Source organism: Amblyomma maculatum, chromosome 11, assembly GCF_055883805.1.
Source record: "Amblyomma maculatum isolate TAMU_Amacu chromosome 11, ASM5588380v1, whole genome shotgun sequence".
NCBI lineage: Eukaryota > Metazoa > Arthropoda > Arachnida > Ixodida > Ixodidae > Amblyomma > Amblyomma maculatum.
In genome coordinates, this window is record NC_139354.1 from 56,903,392 (window position 1) to 56,922,629 (window position 19,238).

Genomic DNA, 19,238 nt, shown 5'->3' on the forward strand with positions numbered 1-19,238 from the left:
AAAAAGCAGCATTAACGGCGCGTGCTAAAACATCGCCCCGAGGAGATTGCTGATCGAGGTTTGGGATTTCCTGCACGTATAAAAAGCCCATTCGAGCAGCTTACTGCTCTATGCAGAGTAACGATATGAAAAGCATTAAAAGTCGGTTGGATAAGCTTTGTACATACGTGCAAATAATATTTCTTACTTTTCTGTGAGCGGATTAGGTGGCTGTGCAAAACGTACGAAAAGCATGAAGATGGTATTGGGTTTCGTGAATAAATTGTACCAAGTGATCAAATATTCATTATCTAAACCGCATTCTTATCCATTTTAAACGAAGGAGGAGTCAAGAAAGCTTGGGAAATTATCAATTTCATGAAGGGTCCGCAAAATAGCGAGGTCAATGTGAGAGTCAGATACTAAGGTCACAAACTCTTTTCTGTTGTAGTCCAGTGTCCTGGAGCTATAAATATTCATGCACATACATGGAGCATTACAGGCTAACAGATGCACTGAACAAGATTTGGTATACAGTTTAACTCGCGTTACTTTGTTTTACGCTGGTAACAATCAGCACATTCTATGCGTACTCGCTGAATGGGGGGGGGGGGGGGGTGTTGTACTCATTCCCTGCTTTTGTTTATACCCTTGTTACAGCAAAGCAGCAACGGTACCAATTTCTACACAATTTTATTCTTGTCGTAAGGAACCACAGTGCTGCTTTTACATAATGACTATTTTGATTTGATTTTTATTTCCCTTGATGTGGTACATATTAGCCATGTGAATAAATTTCTACAGAAGGACACCCCAAGGTATAAACAGTCAGGGGTGCCTCATCCGAATAAGTACAACAGGTAAAGCACAAATATAAGAAAGTGGGAGTATTGAGAGGGATAGCACAATAGGATTAGGATTCCGTTCTCGATGGGGCTGATTGAAGCAGGAAAGTCAAACATGATAGTTCTTTCATTTTCGTGATGTCCTCAATTTCATTACCAATGATTTCTTAACTTCTTCACAGAAAAAGATGCATTGAAATAATCATGGTCGCCACCTCGCCCATTCGACATCGATACTAGTAGCATGGCATCTTGCAGCTATGCACGAATGCTGGATGTAACGGACGCGGCATACGAATAGAACTGGGAAAAAGTCAGCTTGATTGAAAATAAGCAGAGCAAAAGGGGAAAAAACCAAATCGGGTCATCATGCGAATGCGATAACAATTGCAGTGCACTTTCTGTGCCGTCATCAAAAACTCATCGTCATCAAAAGCTCATCAAAGTTCGGTGATGCGGAGAGACAGACCAGTTTGCGTTTTTGTATGCCTGTCATTGTCAATGTCTTTCCTCTGTCCTGTAATATGTGCGTTATTGACGCACAATGAATACGTGACGCCTGGCTCACATTACAACTTTAGAAATATGGATATTTTGTCTTGCTGGCCTTGTGGTGAAGCCCACCAGATTGTGAACCTGAGCAGTGCTCGACTAGAGCATCGTCATCGCCATCATTAGCCTGACAAAGCCCATTGCGATGCAAGTATCTCCTCTATATCCCTACTGTCAACCCTGTTGTGTACTAGCTGCATTGACTTGATTTCCGCCGCCTTCCTAATGCTAGTAACCAACTTACGTTTTGCAGCCGCTACTGGACTTGCGCTCCCTAGGAATCCAGTGTGTCCCCCTAACGACCACTGGTTTGCTGTTTAGCGCCACCCATGTTCATTTCATCTTGATTTCGACTGGCATATCGTTAATTCGCTTTTATTCTCTTTCCAACAAAAAGCCCATGCATCTTTCGAATCCGGACAGCAATGACTGCAGTGCTTACCTTTCTTCTTAAAGTGCAACCCAGAAGTTTCAGGCATCGATATGGCTATATGACACATCCGGTTGATTTCGAAAATTACAGGTAATTATTGCATCGCATGCCTTCTAAGTTCAGTTTATATTTTTCATGTATATTTATACAGTCCCAAAGCTTGGCAGCACCCACACTGGGATATTATCGGAAGGAGAAATATCAACACGCACAAAATAAGAGCCTACAGCCTTTGTCAAAAGTGTAGAGATCATGAGGTCTGCTTCAGAGCTGTATAGTGGCACTGATTTAGCATTAGTGGAAGTCATTCCCATTAGAGAGGGTAGAACAAAAAATTATTTGCATCAAAAAATTTGGAACACTGGAAGTATATTACGAGTCGCACGAAGGGGCTCAGAAGCAGACCCCTTGACTGTACACTTTTAAAAAAGACTCTACACAATATCTGCTACACAGAGCAGGATATATATATATATATATATATATATATATATATATATATATATATATATATATATATATATATATATATATATATATAGAGAGAGAGAGAGAGAGAGAGAGAGAGGGGCTTTAAAAGGCGCGTGCATTGAATGGAAAAGCAATCACTCACCAAAGAGCAACAAACCACTCGATGGGGAAACAGGTTATGTTCTAGCTTTTTCAAGCACAGATAAACACGCAAAAGAATTTGTTAGTTTATGAAGTTTTCCTTCAATTTTCTTTGATTTGCCATGTCGGATATGCTTATCTGAGTATTTCAGACGTACTTTAAGCTCCTGTCAGGATGAAAGAGGCCTTATTAACGTTTTCAGGGAATCTTTGTTCCAGGATATCCAGTCAATAAAAACAACGGTACTAAAACGAAACGTGAGGTAATTATATCGGAAGGGGTGAAGAAAGAGTCTACCGAGCCGCTTTCGGAGCGTACGCACTGGAGGCCTTGATTATGCTATTTATTTGCACGACAATACATTACTCGACGACATTACTCCTGCAGCCAAAACACTCTTTTCTGAACTACATGGCGAGCTCTTGCCGGTGAAAGCGTAGATTTTTGTGCCTTGAATAATGCACTGTTTTATATACAAAAAACGATGAAACGAAGGCATATGTTTTATTGCACTCTCAGGATGAAGTGTTCTCCGGCACATCCTCCGGATGAGTTTTAAGAAGGTTTTTCCCCTGACTGCTGCGGCATCAGACGCCTCCCTATTGAAAACGAGGACGGTATTTCCTTATCTTCATCATCAGCCGGACTATACCCACTGCAAGGCGAAGGCCTCTCCAATATTTATTAACCCGGTCCCATGCTAGCTGCATCCACGTGACCTCAGGGAACTCCCTAACCTCATCCTCCCTCCGAACTTTCTGCTGCCCCTGCTACATTTTCTTTCCCATGGGACCCAGATTGTTACCCTAAGCAACCATCGGTTGTCCTTTCTTCGCACTACATGTCCTACCTATATCCATTCCTTCTAGATTTCCACTAGAATGTTTCTTTGACCCATTCTGCGTGCTTCCTGTCCCTTAACGTCATTCCTACAATTCTGCATCCCATAGCCCTCAGTTTTGTCCTCAACTTAGATAGAACCCTTTTAGTTCGCCATGTTCAATCCTGTGAGTTTTGTTCAAAGGATCCGTATAACTTATCAATAAAAAATTTTATATCAATTTTGATAACTAAAAAAAAATCGAGGACACTTTGGCAACTAAAGTAATGATGTAAGGCGAAAGCCTGAGTGCTGCATTCTGCTGCGCGAGTGTTGCGCATGTAGCAATGAATGCTGCAACGCGTAAAGCGATCGACTACTCTTTCACATTCTGCGAGTGCATTTATTCAGTGAATTCTGGTTGGCAGCGACGAGATCGCGCTCCTTGTATCTTCGAAGTTGTTGTACGTTTACTCTTGTGTGGCTGATTTTACCGGGTGCATAGCATTAATTAGTAATAAATAACTGCGCAATAACTAATTAGTAATTAGTTATTAATAAAACTGTAATAGTAATTACCAATTGATAGATATACTAATCAGTTGTAATTGAAAAGTCCTTAATAATACTTAGTACCTAGTCAGTAATCAGTTAATAAATATTTAGTTATTAATTAACAATTGATCAGAGATTGCCATATGGCCATATAAGGCACGCATTCGCGCATACTGTGGTGGCTCTCTGGGATTAGTCGAGATCTTCATGACGTCATCCCGTCTCGACCAATCAGAGCCGCCGCAAAAGCGTGACACGATGAGTTTATAACGATGAGGGTATAAATGCTTTCGCCTTGAAATTTCCTGAAGCATTTGGATTCGATGGGATCTGGGGGGGGGGGGGGTCCAACAAAAACGGAATCTGAGCGTATTGGAAGCTTATTGAAATCTCGGCATGTGCGACATCCGCTTGTGACAAGTTGCAGTGACTACGCCTCTGAATTCCAGCAGCCAGCATCACTTATGTCGTATACTCCTAAACTTCAAGCTGCCAATTCCTTCGTTATCCTTTTCTTTAGGAAATGCTGGTAAACAAAGTATTATAATCAAACGATGCATATTAAGCTTGCATTTTGGCGTGTCATTATAAATTCTATAGCCACTACAACGCGTCATCAGCGATTGCTGCATCTTCAGCGAGATTCCAGCCCGCCTAATGTGTTCAGTGTAGATTTGTTGCGAGAAAGGTGTCAGATTTATTCACCTTTCAGACTACTAAATTTATACTTCTGTCATTTCAAGAACTGATGCAACGTCGTCTTCTCTCCGGCTTTAAACATATTGACACCAACTCCAACTGCATAATTACAGATCTAATTAGTGAAAGTTGGTTAAATAGCCTTAAATGTATAAGAGGTTTGTAATAAGTAATGTCCAGTGCCGCAGAGGGTCTCTATCCCTGTACATTTTCTCCTCTATTTGAACTCACTATCTACGCAAATTTTTGTAAATCTTCGACAAAACGCCCGTTATACAAGGACCAATTGGCTGTCTGCGTCAACCACATTTTCCTTCACTCCTTTCTTGCGCCAGAAAAAAAGGAGATTTTAAATTGAAGAACAACCATTTCGAAGAGTTTTATATATTTCATATCTGCTGAATCAACTTGGCACCTGTGCGAGAGCCTTCCTTCCCATTGCTGGTAGGTGTTTCCAACTTTTCATTTTTGTCTTTTTGTTCTGAAAGGTTAGTTCGTTCGACGGGAATTCCCATTTTAAAAGTACTCAAGGTATGAAACAGTCAGCAGTGGAAGTCTCTGGAAAGTTTTGCCTCTGAAGACATTTAACGTTCTCCGACATCGCGCAGAACAGGGGTGTCGCGTTTATCTACATCGAAACGCAGCTTGGTATAGTAAAGTGTCTGAAGCAGACGTCTGCTCATAACGCCTCGAAGCTCGAATGCTTTCTTCGAGCGCATATTTCAAACCCCTACTACTATACGGGCGGAGTAGAGGTGCTGTTCCTTAGTGTGGTTTCCTGTCATGAGGATGTGTGTTGTAGAGAATTTCCCGTCATTGCTCCTTTCATGCGCGACGTTACATCATAATGTAGATGCCGAAATCGAAGCTTTTTCTACTAGGAAGGTGCTAAAAGGAACACGGGATTTTATTCTGACTATCGTAGCTTTGATCTAGGATATACTTGCATAGCGAGCTGAAAAGGTCCCGCGGCCTGCGTCCCGGCCATGACATTGGATCGTGGGGCGCTTCATGGCCCACTGAGCGATAGCCATGCAACCTGTAAACATCTACCAGACATAGGAATGCTCGCGACTCCTCGCTCCGAATAATCGCTCCGACGGCGAGACAGCATATCTGGAAAACGGGGAATTAAGGTGGTCCCTTTACTGGCACACGCATGTAGACGCATATTAAGACGAAAGCCTTTAATAGCTCATGCTGTCGTGGACAAAATGTGGGCCGCTTTTGCAGCGGCTCACGGACGCCTCTTCGTTTCGCCTCCATCGAAACGTAGCCGCCGAGGTCGGGATTGGATGTCAGCCTAAAGATCCCTAGGTGGTCGAATTCACTTTCACTCCCACCTTCCTCTCTTCCCTTACGGCGCGGTTCAGGTGTCCACAGACACAAGTGTGACAGATACTGCGCCTTTCCCTTCCTGTGAACCAATTATTAATACTGGTATTTTGCAGCGGCTCTGATTGCCCGAGGCGGGATGACGTCATAGAGGTCTCAACCAATCACAGAGCACCACCACAGTGTGCGCGAATGCGTGCCTTATATGGCCACGTCAATCAATAACAATTTCTAACTATTTGCCATTTTTTAAATTATTTGCTAATTAATGACTAATTAAGTAGTTTACTAAATACCTAATTATTGAAATAATAATTTATTTCTTACCTACTCAATGACCACCTAATTAATTGATTGCTAATTAGTCCCAATTGCGTAGCAGAATGCCACACTCGGGCCTTCGCCTTTGACTACTTTAGTCGTAAATTCCCTGGTAATTTTTGTCACTCGCACTGGCCCGTACGAGCTCTATGAAGCGGTATTACCTCCATGACGGAAGAGCCTGTCTTGCGGCGCCGGCGACGTCGACCGCTAAGAGCTTGATAATCCCGAGAAATCCCAAGCATGCGCCTGACAGTCAACATTGCCCGTCATTGACTCGGCTGCAGGTTTTGTGATGACGTGAGATTACATGGCATATTAGAGTTGCAATGCTCTGCCAACGTACGTTGCTCCTTACGTATGGAAGGATGAGATGGAAATGGAATTCTGCGGTATTGTGAAACCTTGGGTTAGACACATTACTTCTAGGCGATGCGCATGTGCGCCTTAGCGGAGAGAGCACAGAAGCAGGGAGAGCAGGAGGGTGGAGGTAAGGGCGATGCGACCGCACATCTTATAGGCGCCACGTGCCAATTTCTTCTCTCTACACAAGGCAGATGAAAGTAGGCTGGTCCTCTAGGTGGACTGTCATTGAGCAATAAATGATTTAGAAATAAATATTGATGTCTCTGCCATTTCGTTATAGGAGATTACATTGATTGGTTGGTTCACAGGAAGGGAAAGGCGCAGTATCTGTCACACTTGCTCTGTGGACGCCTGAACCGCGCCGTAAGGGAAGGGAGGAAGGTGGGACTGAAAGTGGAAAGAGAGAAAGGGGAGCCGTAGTGGAGGGCTACGGAGTAATTTCGACCACCTGGGGATCTAACGTGCTCTGACATCGCACAGCACACGGACGCCACTTCGTTTCGCCTCCATCGAAACGCAGCCGCCGAGGTCGGGTTCGAGCCCGGGAACTCCGGCACAGTAGTCGGGCGTCTTACCACTGCGCCACCCCGGCGGGGCAGGAGATTACGTAATGACTCAGTACTCAAGGTACAACTTGGGATTTGTCCTCGTTGGATCCGAGTGACCTGCACTGAAGACAGATACATGCACCCTGCTCTCCACAACAACAACCTTGCACAAGTAAATATTTATTGATTAAAATATTATTAAATACTGCGCGCCTTTCCTCTTTTTTGGAACACTTTGGTTATTTAAGGAATATAAAGGATGTCACAAATGTATAGACAGACCTAAAGGCGCTATCACGTCTGCTCTTGAGCGAAGCGTGAGCGTCCGCTTAATAAATAATAATAATAATATGATTGATTGATTGATTGATTGGTAGACAGAAAGGGAAAGGCGCAGTATCTGTCACACTTGTTTTGGTGGACACCTAATCCGCGCCGTAAGGGAAGAGAGGAAGGTGGGAGTAAAAGCGGAAAGAGAGAAACAAGAGCCGCAGTGGAGGGCTGCAAAGTAATTTGGACCACCTGTTGATTTTTACCGTGCACTGACATCGCACAGCACACGGACGCCTCTTCGTTTCACCTCCATCGAAACGCAGCCGCCGCGGTCTGGTTCTTACCCGGGTACTCCGGCACAGTAGTCTTATAACTGCACCACCCCGGTGGGGCTAAGTAATAATATAATTCCCGTGAACCAAATATTATAATAAATAATAATATAATAATTGGTTCAAGGGAAAATAAAGGTGTCCACACGTTCTGTGGATACCTGAACCGCGCCGTAAGGAAACAGAGGTACGTGGTAATAAAAGCGGAGAGAGAGAGAGAGAGAGAGAGAGAGAGAGAGAGAGAGAGAGAGAGAGAGAGAGAGAGAGAGAGAGAGTGGTGCTGCAGTGGAGGGCTTCGGAGCAATTTCGTGCACCTGGGAATATAACGGGCACTGACATCGCACAACACCAAACCACGTAAAACGTTTATAAACCACACAAATCCGCTGTTAAACATATTCTAATTGACTGTCACGTATTTATCATGTGTTACTCTGATTGCCACAAGGCATTTTCATGCAACTCTACTGTCATCTGACTTTGTGATACCCTCATAGTTACTTGACATTTCGTGCAACTTGACTGCCACTTGGTTGTGCAACGGGAATGTTAATGTCACACGATTGAGAATTGAACAATATGGGTTATTAACTTGCTAAATAATTAACTGTTGAAATATTTCAATTACTGACTCTGATTTTCGTATGCTGCAGTTGTCAGTCCATGACCTTCACAACTGCATCAGGTATTATAATAATTCATAATTGAATAGTTGCGAAAACATCACTTCATAAATAAGTTATTCACAATTGTTTTTTTTTCAATCTCACCTTAGTATATTTTGAGTAACAAGCAATCTTTTCACACACTAATATACCATTTACTATATACTACTTATTAATTAGACTTTAGTATTCAGCCACTTACAAATAGTAAAACTCACTAGTGCGAAAACATAATCTTTATGGGGCGGCGTTTTCAAAACGGGAAATTTTGCAAACGTGTTTTGCGGAGAGGATGTGATATGATGCTTTCGCATCAAAATATTCTTGTCACTTTTCTTGCTTTCAAAACCACTCTAAAATGTTTTCTGAGGCCTACGCCCATGCATACCCTGTATTATACACATCGTACTGTACCTTATGCCACCTGAGGCCCAACGTACAACACATACTATGGGCATGCCCACGAGAGCCCCCTCCGCGAGATCTGCAGCTCTCCACCTGCGAGCAGTGGGAGACCGCTATGGTCAGCTTGGACCCCATAATCCAACTGCGGGCCATCGAGCGCGCAACCCAGGTCGCCAGAGCTCAAGGGCTCCTGTCCATCTAGCGCGGATGCTCCTGCCGGCCGGACCTCCTCAAATAATAAATGTTTATCCTCCTCCTCATCTGTACATGGCGGCATATTTGAGGCGAGAGAATACCTAAAAGTAAAGTATAAATGGTGTTTGGATGCTCTAAGCAGACACCACTATTTTTTAACGCTGAGCTGCACTCTATTTTGGTAAGCAGTAAGCACGAGCTATGGCGGTGCCTTTCAAACTTTAGAAACAACACGATGATTTTTAACCAAGTGCCGATAGCAACTTGCAACCAGCCTATAACGCAAGGAAATGGTGATTTTTAAAGCGGTACTCTTAAATTTCTAACTTTGCGGGCAATCAAGTGTCGGCGTTGGCGGCATTGCTATAAAAAATTAGTTGGGGTGTAACTCTGGGTAAACCTAGTTAAATTGCTGTAGCAACTGCGGAAACTTCTTTTGCCTCCTACATTATTCCCCTATCGCTCCTTATCAGTCTAAGGTGCTGCATTATTGGGGACACTTAAGCTCATCCTTTAAGGGCATGACGCGAGAGCGTAAGTTACCAGTCTTCTTCTTTTTCTTTTACTTCTTCTTCTCCTCCTCCTCCTCCTCCTGCTTCTACTTCTACTCTTACTCCTCCTCGGCTATTTAAAGTCAAGCGCAGCCTCCGCCGGGACTACGCGACGGCTCGAAACCTGGCGCAGTAAAAAATAAGGGACGTGGCTCTAACAGGTGGTAGTTGGCAGGTGGTAAGGCTGGTCGCACACTGTGTATGAGTTTTGTGAAATATTGATGCCACATGCTCTCACTATGCTGGAAGGAGCTGCCATCTCGGATTAGTCACTTCAGGTGGGAGGGTGAGATACGAATCAACTGTTTAGGGTTCCGAGAGATGCTCGCTTCTCCTGGACCACGCAGGCAAGCGCGTAGGAATTCGTTAAAACGGAGCCGTATATCTATGTCAAGTTGGAGCTCATCATCATCATCATCATCATCATCCTCAGCCGGACTATACCCCCCGCAAGTTGAAGGCCTCTCCCATACTGACCCGGTCCTGTGCTAGCTGAATCCAATTGACCACTTCGAATTAGAAACGTGTGAGACGGTAGACCCTCTAGTAAAAGGATTGACAATAGAGCGAGCCGGATCCACATGTGCGCTAACGAGGAACCGCAACGTAACTGCGTCTTAGCCTTAACGGCGGAGTTTAAGTGCTTCCAGTTTTTATTTCTTATAAAGTCTCGAACACGAAGCGCGTTGCCATCAAGAGCGCCTCAAACGACTTGCTGCGAGATGTTTTAGCTTAAGCGTCAGCCGTGCGACACATCCATATTGCTATTAATACTTCATATTTTTTTTACACTGGGATGTAGTGCTTAAAATAAGTCGCTTTATTTTCCAACATTTTACATTATTAAGAGAAAATGTCGCTTTTCGTATTAGTAAATTGCTTACTGTCAACATGTGGGCCAGATAAGGATGTTAGATGATTTCCTTGCAGAAGCGTTGTCTCTGGAATAATGATAATAATAATAATAATAATAATAATAATAATAATAATAATAATAATAATAATAATAATAATAATAATAATAATAATAATAATAATAATAATAATAATAATAATAATAATAATAATAATAATAATAATAATAATAATAATAATAAAAATTATAATAATAACAGCAACAGTATACGTGGTTGACAGGAAATGAAAGGTGTAATATCGGTCACTTGTTCTGAGGAAACCTACCTACGCCATAAGGGATGGAAAGTAAGGTGAGAGTGAAAGTGAAAAGAAAGAGAAGCCGTAGTGGAGGGCTACGGAGTCATTTTGACCACTCGAGAATCTTTAACATGCACTGACATCGCACAGCACATGGATGCCTCTTTGTTTCGCCGCCATCAAAACAAAGAGGTGTCCGCGTGCTGTGCGATGTCAGCGCACGTTAAAGATCTCTAGGTGGCTCTGGAATAAATTCATTGAAGTATTAACTGCAATAGATACTTTACTGAGGAATGTATTCACAGTAACTTGCGTCTATATTGTCATTGCTATTTTGTGGGTAAATGTAATTAAAAGTAAATAAATTAATATATATATAATTTGAATGTACTAAGTCACCAGGAGCCAATTTATTTGACAGCTTGCAGTTGCTGCCATTCAAGGAAGTTGCATAGAGGCGACTTAGAAATGAAGCGTTTTCGTGCGTGCTACAAGTGAGAACTTTATTTCAGTTTCGTTCTGGACTCATCTTTACAGTCCGTATGGAACCCACCTGGAAATGCGGCCTATTAAGAAGACCGTTCTACTGAGTAGAGGCCTCCAGTCGTAAGCTAGTATCCTTACAGGTATTCACAAATTCGTCAGCACATACTTCGCCCATTGCATTGTGATTCACATGCCCGTGGTCAGTCCAACCTGGGAGCTGTTTACATTTATTTTTTTCGAACTGCCTTGTGGATTGCGATAGCTAGAAGATAAAAGATGCAGTTTCATTTGTCTGGACAGCTGAACCACACCAGTAAAGGGAGGTGGCTATAGGAGAGAAAATAAGGTCGGACTCAGAACGAAGCGCGGTGCGCTTCACACTGGACGTGCTGTAGGAATTACTCTCTCGAGTGTAATGTATCATTCCTGTTGCTTTTAATTTACTATTGTCGTTGTATTCTTCAGTGGTAGAGCACTCAGTAGATGCACCATGAAACGATACCATTTAGTAGCATTTCAGCAACTGAAAAAGGGGAACGAAACGTACGATAACGAGATGTCCGGTGTTCAAGACGTAACCTGAAATGTCCTGAAGTTATATCACAAGTAATTCGAGATGGGGAGTACCAGGAAATAAATTATTTAATAAATTCAGTGCATCGATTAAAGGACTAAATGATACGTTTATGTTGAGGTAATATTAGTGATGATTTTAGAAAAATGTTATGGTTTACATGTAACCCGGATTGTGGAGTGATGACGTGCGCAAAAAGTTCAGCCTTCGTTGTGACGACATGAGTTCACTGGAGTGAGCCCCCCTTTTCACTGTTCAGAAAAGGTGGAAAATATGGCGATTAACTAGACATAGATAACGTATTTTAGTATTTTAGTAACCTCACTCATCCAGATATAGTTCATCCAACAAATGACAGCAGCTTGCCATAGGGACGGATCAGTCAGGCATCTTTCATTTGAGGTTACACGCTTTTCTGCACACTATGGTACGCGTCCACAGTACGCCTTCATACAATGTAGCCAGGCCGGAGCCACTGGTTGCCCAAGTCATTATCAAGTTCCCACCCCCCGTCCGCCCTTTCCTGCTGATGTGCTCTGCACTTCCGCGAAGGTGTGGTGCACTCATGATCCAGCGCACTCAATCGATATTGGAAGTTGTGCAGACTTCCAGAGGGCAAATAAAACAAACCTTCGCTAGATAGCCAACCTTCGCGGGAAGCTCGCGCTATCTAGTTTTTCAGTTGTGAACTATTTCTACTGAGATGCCTTTCACTCTCAGCTGGTGGCGCAATCCATCCAGGTGGGCAGTTCCAGTTACTTTACAGGCAGGTAGGCAGCCTACAGAACATGAAGGTACAGGGACTCTACCTTTGCACAACTCAGGCGGATCACGTGACAACAAAGGTGGCGTGGAACCTACGTCGCGGCTACCACCCTGGTTCTCCTTGCCCTATGAGACAGGATTTTTTCCCCTCCTTTCTGATCACCCGGTGGTGGTACCGGTGGCGCGAATGGGGGAGTGTGCGCATTCGTGCCCTCCCTGCACGCTTTCTTTCGAACTTTTTTTTCCTTGTCTTTCTGAAGGGAGCAGTGGTCGCCTGGCGTACAGGAGGAATTGTACGGGACAGCTGCGCACTCATTGTTAAAATGTATTTTTTTCGCCTCCCTCCCCCCACCTTTTTCTTCTGCGCGTACTTAGCCGGAAGAGGTTGCGGAGGTGCTGTGTGCGCGCTGAAATGCTCAGTCCTCGTTGTTGATTGTACATCCTTATATGACCGATTTACGTGGAATTACTGCGCTCGCTTGCTCCCGCTCATCTATGAGCATGCGGCTCAACACGTACACATTGAAAGACTCCAACTTGTTCTTACTAGGCAAGGTAAAACAACACAAAGACGTGGACTCAGAAGGTGCACGCCTTTACTGGGCCAAATTGTATTCCGCTTTCGCAAGATGAGAAGCTTGATGGCTATAAAAAAAAAAAAAGCGGGAGCTGTGAATGCATTAATTAGCATTACACTTCTTATCCTCTATTCATATTTCCTGTGACAGCCACCGCATGGCCTGCCCCTTCCCTCCACAACCTGGGCCTGGGCCCAGACTTTTCACCCATATGCACGGAATGAAACGTGAACAAATTTTTTTATCTTATCGCCCATTTTATTTTCGCTCGTCCGCTTTGAATTTTATTGGAGTCCACATTCAAATACCCTTTAAAGAACCCTGAACAGACCTCCCTTTTCTCTTCCGAGATTTGTTCATGTACTTTTATATAACTGGCGCCGCTAATTAATGAAAGGCGAGAGTTGGCAAAAATTTGAGGAGCGCTAATTAAAGATCTAGTCGGAGATGTGCCGCTCTCTGTAATACATTCCACATCTTAATCGCTCGCTCTCTGGTAAGCGAGCTTGTGAGACTCTCGTAGCCATAATTCGCAGGTAGCAGTGCTACCGCCAGAGGTCTCATACGCCTACCTGAAATTCCGCCAAAAAGTCCATACCCCTATTTCCCTCTCCGGGCTACCATACATTGAATGTTCTAAGCTTTAAGGTGCTTTCAATATGTACCTTTTTTATATTTAGTTTCACCACCTTTCTACCTGCTTCTATTAAATGCACTTACCTATACGCTCATCTATGACCTCGCCTTGTTTTACATAGCGCAAATCTGGAGGAGCTACAGTTAACCTTCATGGCCTGCACAGGGTTGTTCAATATGAAAAGGAACAAAGTTATAGCATTCAAATTAAGTTAATCGTTACTCCGTCATTCTATGTGCCAAGCATACTTTTTTCCTGTTTTATGACTAGAATTAATTTTGGCATATGTAATGCCCAAAAGTAATTTTCGGCTTTAGCAGAGAAAAAACGAACCGTCCTTATAAGCAAACTGATAGTTCCCTTTCATACCGAAAGACCGTGTACTATGTACCACATGCAGGAAGCAGTGTCAGAAATCGAGCAGCGGGCGCAGCTCGAGGAAGTGGCTCGCCTACGTGCTTACTTGTATTTTGGTTTTCCTATTTTTGATACCTTTTTCTTTTTATTGCCTGGTCTTGACACGTTGCATTTCACGAAACCAAAATCAACAAAAATCCCACAAAAGGCTATTTACATACGACACACTAAAATTGACGCATACATAACAAAGGATCTAATCTTGTGAGCCAGTCTGACGGTTCTGCAGCAGCTTTCGGAACCTGTCCACCCTTTCCCGAAAAAAAAGTCGGGAAGCTCATGTGTCTTTATCACAATGGTAACCCGCCATTCTTGAGCGCCATATGCAGTGGAGGCCAATGAGCATAATTAAATCAAATGGTACCCCATCCTCACCTTCTACGCGTAAGTACCGAATACCATGCTGGTCTAGCGGAAAATCTTTTATTAGCGTTCTTTGCAATACATGGCAAAACGAAACCTCTTCCCAACAGTCTAAAAAAACATGGTCGGTTTCTGGCTTCCTGCATAATAAATATTGTTATCCCAGGGTTGTTTCTGGCTTCCTGCATAATAAACATTGTGATCCCCAGGGTATAAATAATAGTTTTCTTTCCAAAAATGATTTTATCGGCAATGCTCCGATGTGCAATTTAAAAACGAAGTTTTTTGCACTGGCGTCACTTGCATTCTTATTACCCTTTTTAAAACATCTGCGCCTTGGCCTCCACTGCACGAGGCCCTTTTCAAAGGCATTGGGAACATAATGTCACACAATACACAGTTCAATTTCTTTCGTTCTACAGTTGACAAATAATCACAATGGCAGGTCGTCAAGCCGAGTTTGTGAAACGAAGCGGTAGTAAAGTATTTTTAGGGGTAGGGAAGAAGAGCCTGATAACCCCGAGTCTCGAGGCCGCCAATCTGCGGCAGTTAGGAAAAGAGGGAAAAAAGTGAAGGAAAACCAAAAGAGCATGTAGAAGACCCACAGCCCACAACGCTGCAGGGTCCGTCGCAGCGGCGAAAACAAATCGCCAAAAAAAGCGTGCAGTGGGCAAGGATGCGCCTACTGTCCCAATTTTATGCCCCGGTGACCAATGCGGCGGAGAAAAAGTTCAAACAGAAGAAGCGTGTTGAGAGGGCAAGGCGGACAAGATTGGCAATACGTAGCGTGACGAAGGCTTTACGTCACTCTTGTTGTCACGTGATCCTCCCCAGTGCACGTGCAAAAATGCAGTCCCCAGCTTACATGGTCTGCCTCCGCCCACAGCGCAGCAAAAAAAAAAAAATGAGGCAGCAGCAGTGACGCGTTTCCCTGGTGCTGTCACCGCCATTTTATTTACTTTTTTACCTCACGGGACCACTCCACTGGTTCCAGTTTCATACTCACGAGAAAAGTCTTTTATTTATTGGCCTGCTACTGTTCTCTTCCCTCTCCCCCATTTTTCTGCAGTAGCAAAAGCGCTGCCAGTCATGGTCGCCTTGTACAAGCGAAGACTAGTTCGCCCAATCCAAACGCTGTCTTGGCTTGCGAACTAAGCCCCCCCCCCCCCCCCCCCCTTGCCCTCTCAATCATTGACTTTCATAAATTACAAAGAGAGAGGCCTAATGTTATCCTCAGAAATGCTTATTTGTATTAGAATTCTACTCTACTTTTGTCAGCCCACTGTAGTGCCAGAGAGAATACCACAGCGGATTTTGTTTTCAGAAATTCTATTCTATATTCTATAAACTACTTTAGCATAATAGCCATTGCTTTAAATTTCTTTTCAAATTTTCTTTTAAAATTGTTGGCAAACAAGTGATTGCGCCGTCGTTGTAATTCTTTTTATTTGGTTGTCTTTCGCATGCATCAACGTATGTTTTATTCCTTTGTAAAGATATATACGTACTTAGTTTAATTTTTCGGAGTGTCGTCCTTTTCTGAAATATTGCAGTGCCTATTATTTCTGTCTTCTAAAAATACATCCCGGGCCCCTTTAGGAATAACGAAGTAGTCATTTCTTACTCTACCCGATTTAATGCTGCAGGTAGTATTATTGCATGAATGCTTTATTCAAAAAATAAATAAATGCATAATTTCGTACATCTACGGGCACAACTAACCTCTGGAATTCACTTGGGGTGGTATAACATTCACCTACAAATGCACTTTTCCGCACAATCATTCCGAGCGATCGTTTCTTTTTACGTCTACTCTCAACAAACAAGAGCACTCGATTTACCATTTACCTGCGTTCTTATTTTATCTTCTGTCAATGCGTCTTCGCATTCGCTGTCAATTTATTTACTATTTTAGCACCTATCCTCATCTATAATTAGCACCTTTAAAAATTGTCATTTTTAATTTTTTTTTACTATACCTATCGCTTTTGAACTATGACGTGTGAGGGCATTTCGTTTGCATGATTTGTGAGCCCGGTTTCTCTATGCAATATATATTAGACATATGTTCAGAGAAAAATCACACGTAACAGTTTAAAGAGATGTGTTTGAAAGGAATTCTTTTTTTTTTTGTTATTACTTCAATGTGAAAAGTTTCAAGTCCAGCAGCCCTCTGCTATTACTCACACTGTCCGGATAAAGAAAAAAAAAAAAAGCGGCCTAAACTAGCTTCCTTTCCCCTTGTACAAATTACTCGTGCCCTCATTTTATCGTGTCATTAAAAGCACCATAACGACAAAAAAAATTTTGGCTTTCGGTATTCTATCACTTTGTCACTGCCAGCTGCTAACCAGGGTAGGTTACCAGTGCAGATGATTGAAAAATCTCCCTGTGCACTTTGAAGGCAAAAGGCGAAGGCGCCTTTAAGGGGCTCTCACGGGAAGAACCCAATAATTAAAATGGCTAAGAATCGGTCATAAATAGAACTGAAGAGTTTACAAGCCTGGAAAAGACATGAAAATTTATTGCCGTTCAAAACAGATAATTAGGTGGCAGCCGTACATGTTTCGAATGCTTCTTGCGGCATTCATCCATTCCTAAATTAGTTTCTCGCACTCACTCGAGCCTCCAGATTAGGTTAGAAGCTCGTTTCTGGTAAAGTTATCTCCGCATCGCGACAAACCCATTTCTCAGTGATATCCAATCTACCTTTTTCGAAACAGGCCGCAAAGCACTATCCGCGCAAGACGTGTAGTCTCGTGTGCCCAACCTACTCATTTTCTCCTCCTGTAGACGTTTGCTTGTGTAAGCGTAGAGCGCTTTCAATTTGTGTAACTGACTTGGGGTTACCTTTCCTCTCAGTTAACAAGAGCTTCTGCTCTTCTTGTTGATGCTTTGCGTAAATTTACGGGCCCGATGTCATCAACCTTTGACGCAATATTTCAGGTAAGGCCATGAAGACTAATGTTTATAAAAGTAATGAAGTAAATATATAATAAAAAGAAGCCTGCTGCCGCTTATATATCACAATGGAAGCCAAGAATGCAGTATCTAACGCAATATGGGGCAACGAGGACGAAGTAGCAGGAAGCTTTCGTCCGATGCCCTGTCGTTTTGCAAGTACCTGTGTCTACTTGATATTGGATTACCCTTACCGCATCAAGTGGTAATTGACAATGTTCGTGGGAAAGTATTTTGTAGCCGTCTTGCGTGTGCCCATGAAAAGCCACATAAAAATCAGGGCTCCTTTAGCACGACTTCTTCGCTCGTATCATATAGTATGCGCTAGCTCTCGCTACCCAGCTGTCATCAGAGAGGAAGTTCATAATTCGAGCAAAATGGTCGATTGCGCATCGCTTTTAAAGGATGTCATATCATGTGCCTCGAATATTGCTCGCCTTATAGCTGCATTACATAAGCAAAACGGAAGGCGAAGCAAGGGCAGTTCACACAATGACTTTGTATCGCTAAAATTAGCATTAGCATATAAGCTGTAATGTCTAGTTACGTTGTAATTACTCATTATTCTCTGAAGGGGGCCCTGTTGAAAGCAAATGCTTGCGTGTATTGTGAGACAACACGGACCCGAGCACCCTTGCTTAGCTATGCGTGGCATCGCCATGTCTCGGGAGAAGGGGGTGCTGGTGGTTGTGCAGACGCCGAGTGTTTGGACCTTTAATGCCCAATCTGTAGAGGAAGCGCACCTGTTTCGCCCACGCTTCCCACAGACGGCACCTCTGGCTTTAACAAACAGGGAAAATCGGAAGTCGCCTTTTCCTATATCCTCACCTCTATCTTTTGCCTTCCTGTCTTCTTTCTTACAACTGTCCTGTATCCTCCTCTTTTCTTAGATTGTTTTCTTTTTCTATGCGGCAAGGCCTTGTGTGGCTAACCACTCTGCGTTGCACAATATTTGGGTCATAGCCAGGATGTACGGCAGGAATGGGCAGGGCCTCCTTGCGACTTCCTGTCGCGGCCCCCTGGTGGGCTCCGCGGGGGTGGCCTCCACCAAAGTCTAACAAAACAGTTATTTTTTGGATTCTAAACTGCTCCATCCTGATCGTCGTCCTACTAAAACGCGGTGCACCTAAACCACTGGTTTCTTCTAAAAATGGCTCAGCAACTGTTCTTATTTCCACGTGGCCACCCACATTGACAACGAGGAAATAACTGTACGACTTGTGTCTCAATTTGTAGTTTCAAAAACATGAACGGAGGCCATAGGCCAGGGCTATAAGATAAAAAATCTCGGAAACGTCGCCCTACTGTTACAACTGATTTGCGACCGTCAGCATCAATAGGTATTTGCAGTAAAATCATTAGGAGAATACCAACCACAATCAGCCAGCACCGCTCACTCAACACTGCCGAGGAGTTGTCTCTGATGATTAGCATTGATTTGTGAGGCAACAGGAACTACATGATCACCTAAAAGAAGAGAATGTCACATATATTTACCAAGGGGGGGGGGGGGGGGGGGGGTCTGAAGGGCTCTGAGAACTCTTCACCAACCACTACATGGGAACACATAATTAACCAACAGCCTCTGCTCAAGAAATAAAATAAAAATTTCTTGGGTCCCGAGTCACGACGGCATTGGAGGAAACGAAAAGAACAAAACTTTGTGTGCTCAAGCCTATGAAAAACGAATCACTGTGTGACACTAGTGCACCACAAACTAAAGGAAGGGAAGAATGGCAGCTGTCTTCAAGGAGTAGTGAAGTAAATAAAAAAACTGCAGTTGATGAAGCCAATTTTGGGATAATGTAAATCATG

At 43.2% G+C, this 19,238-nt stretch overlaps 1 protein-coding gene across 1 annotated transcript in view; it reads left to right on the forward strand.

The window, feature by feature from the left end:
- Positions 1 to 19,238, forward strand: part of LOC146173838 (uncharacterized) — a 98,743-nt gene that overhangs the window by 66,805 nt on the left and 12,700 nt on the right. The window lies entirely within an intron of this gene.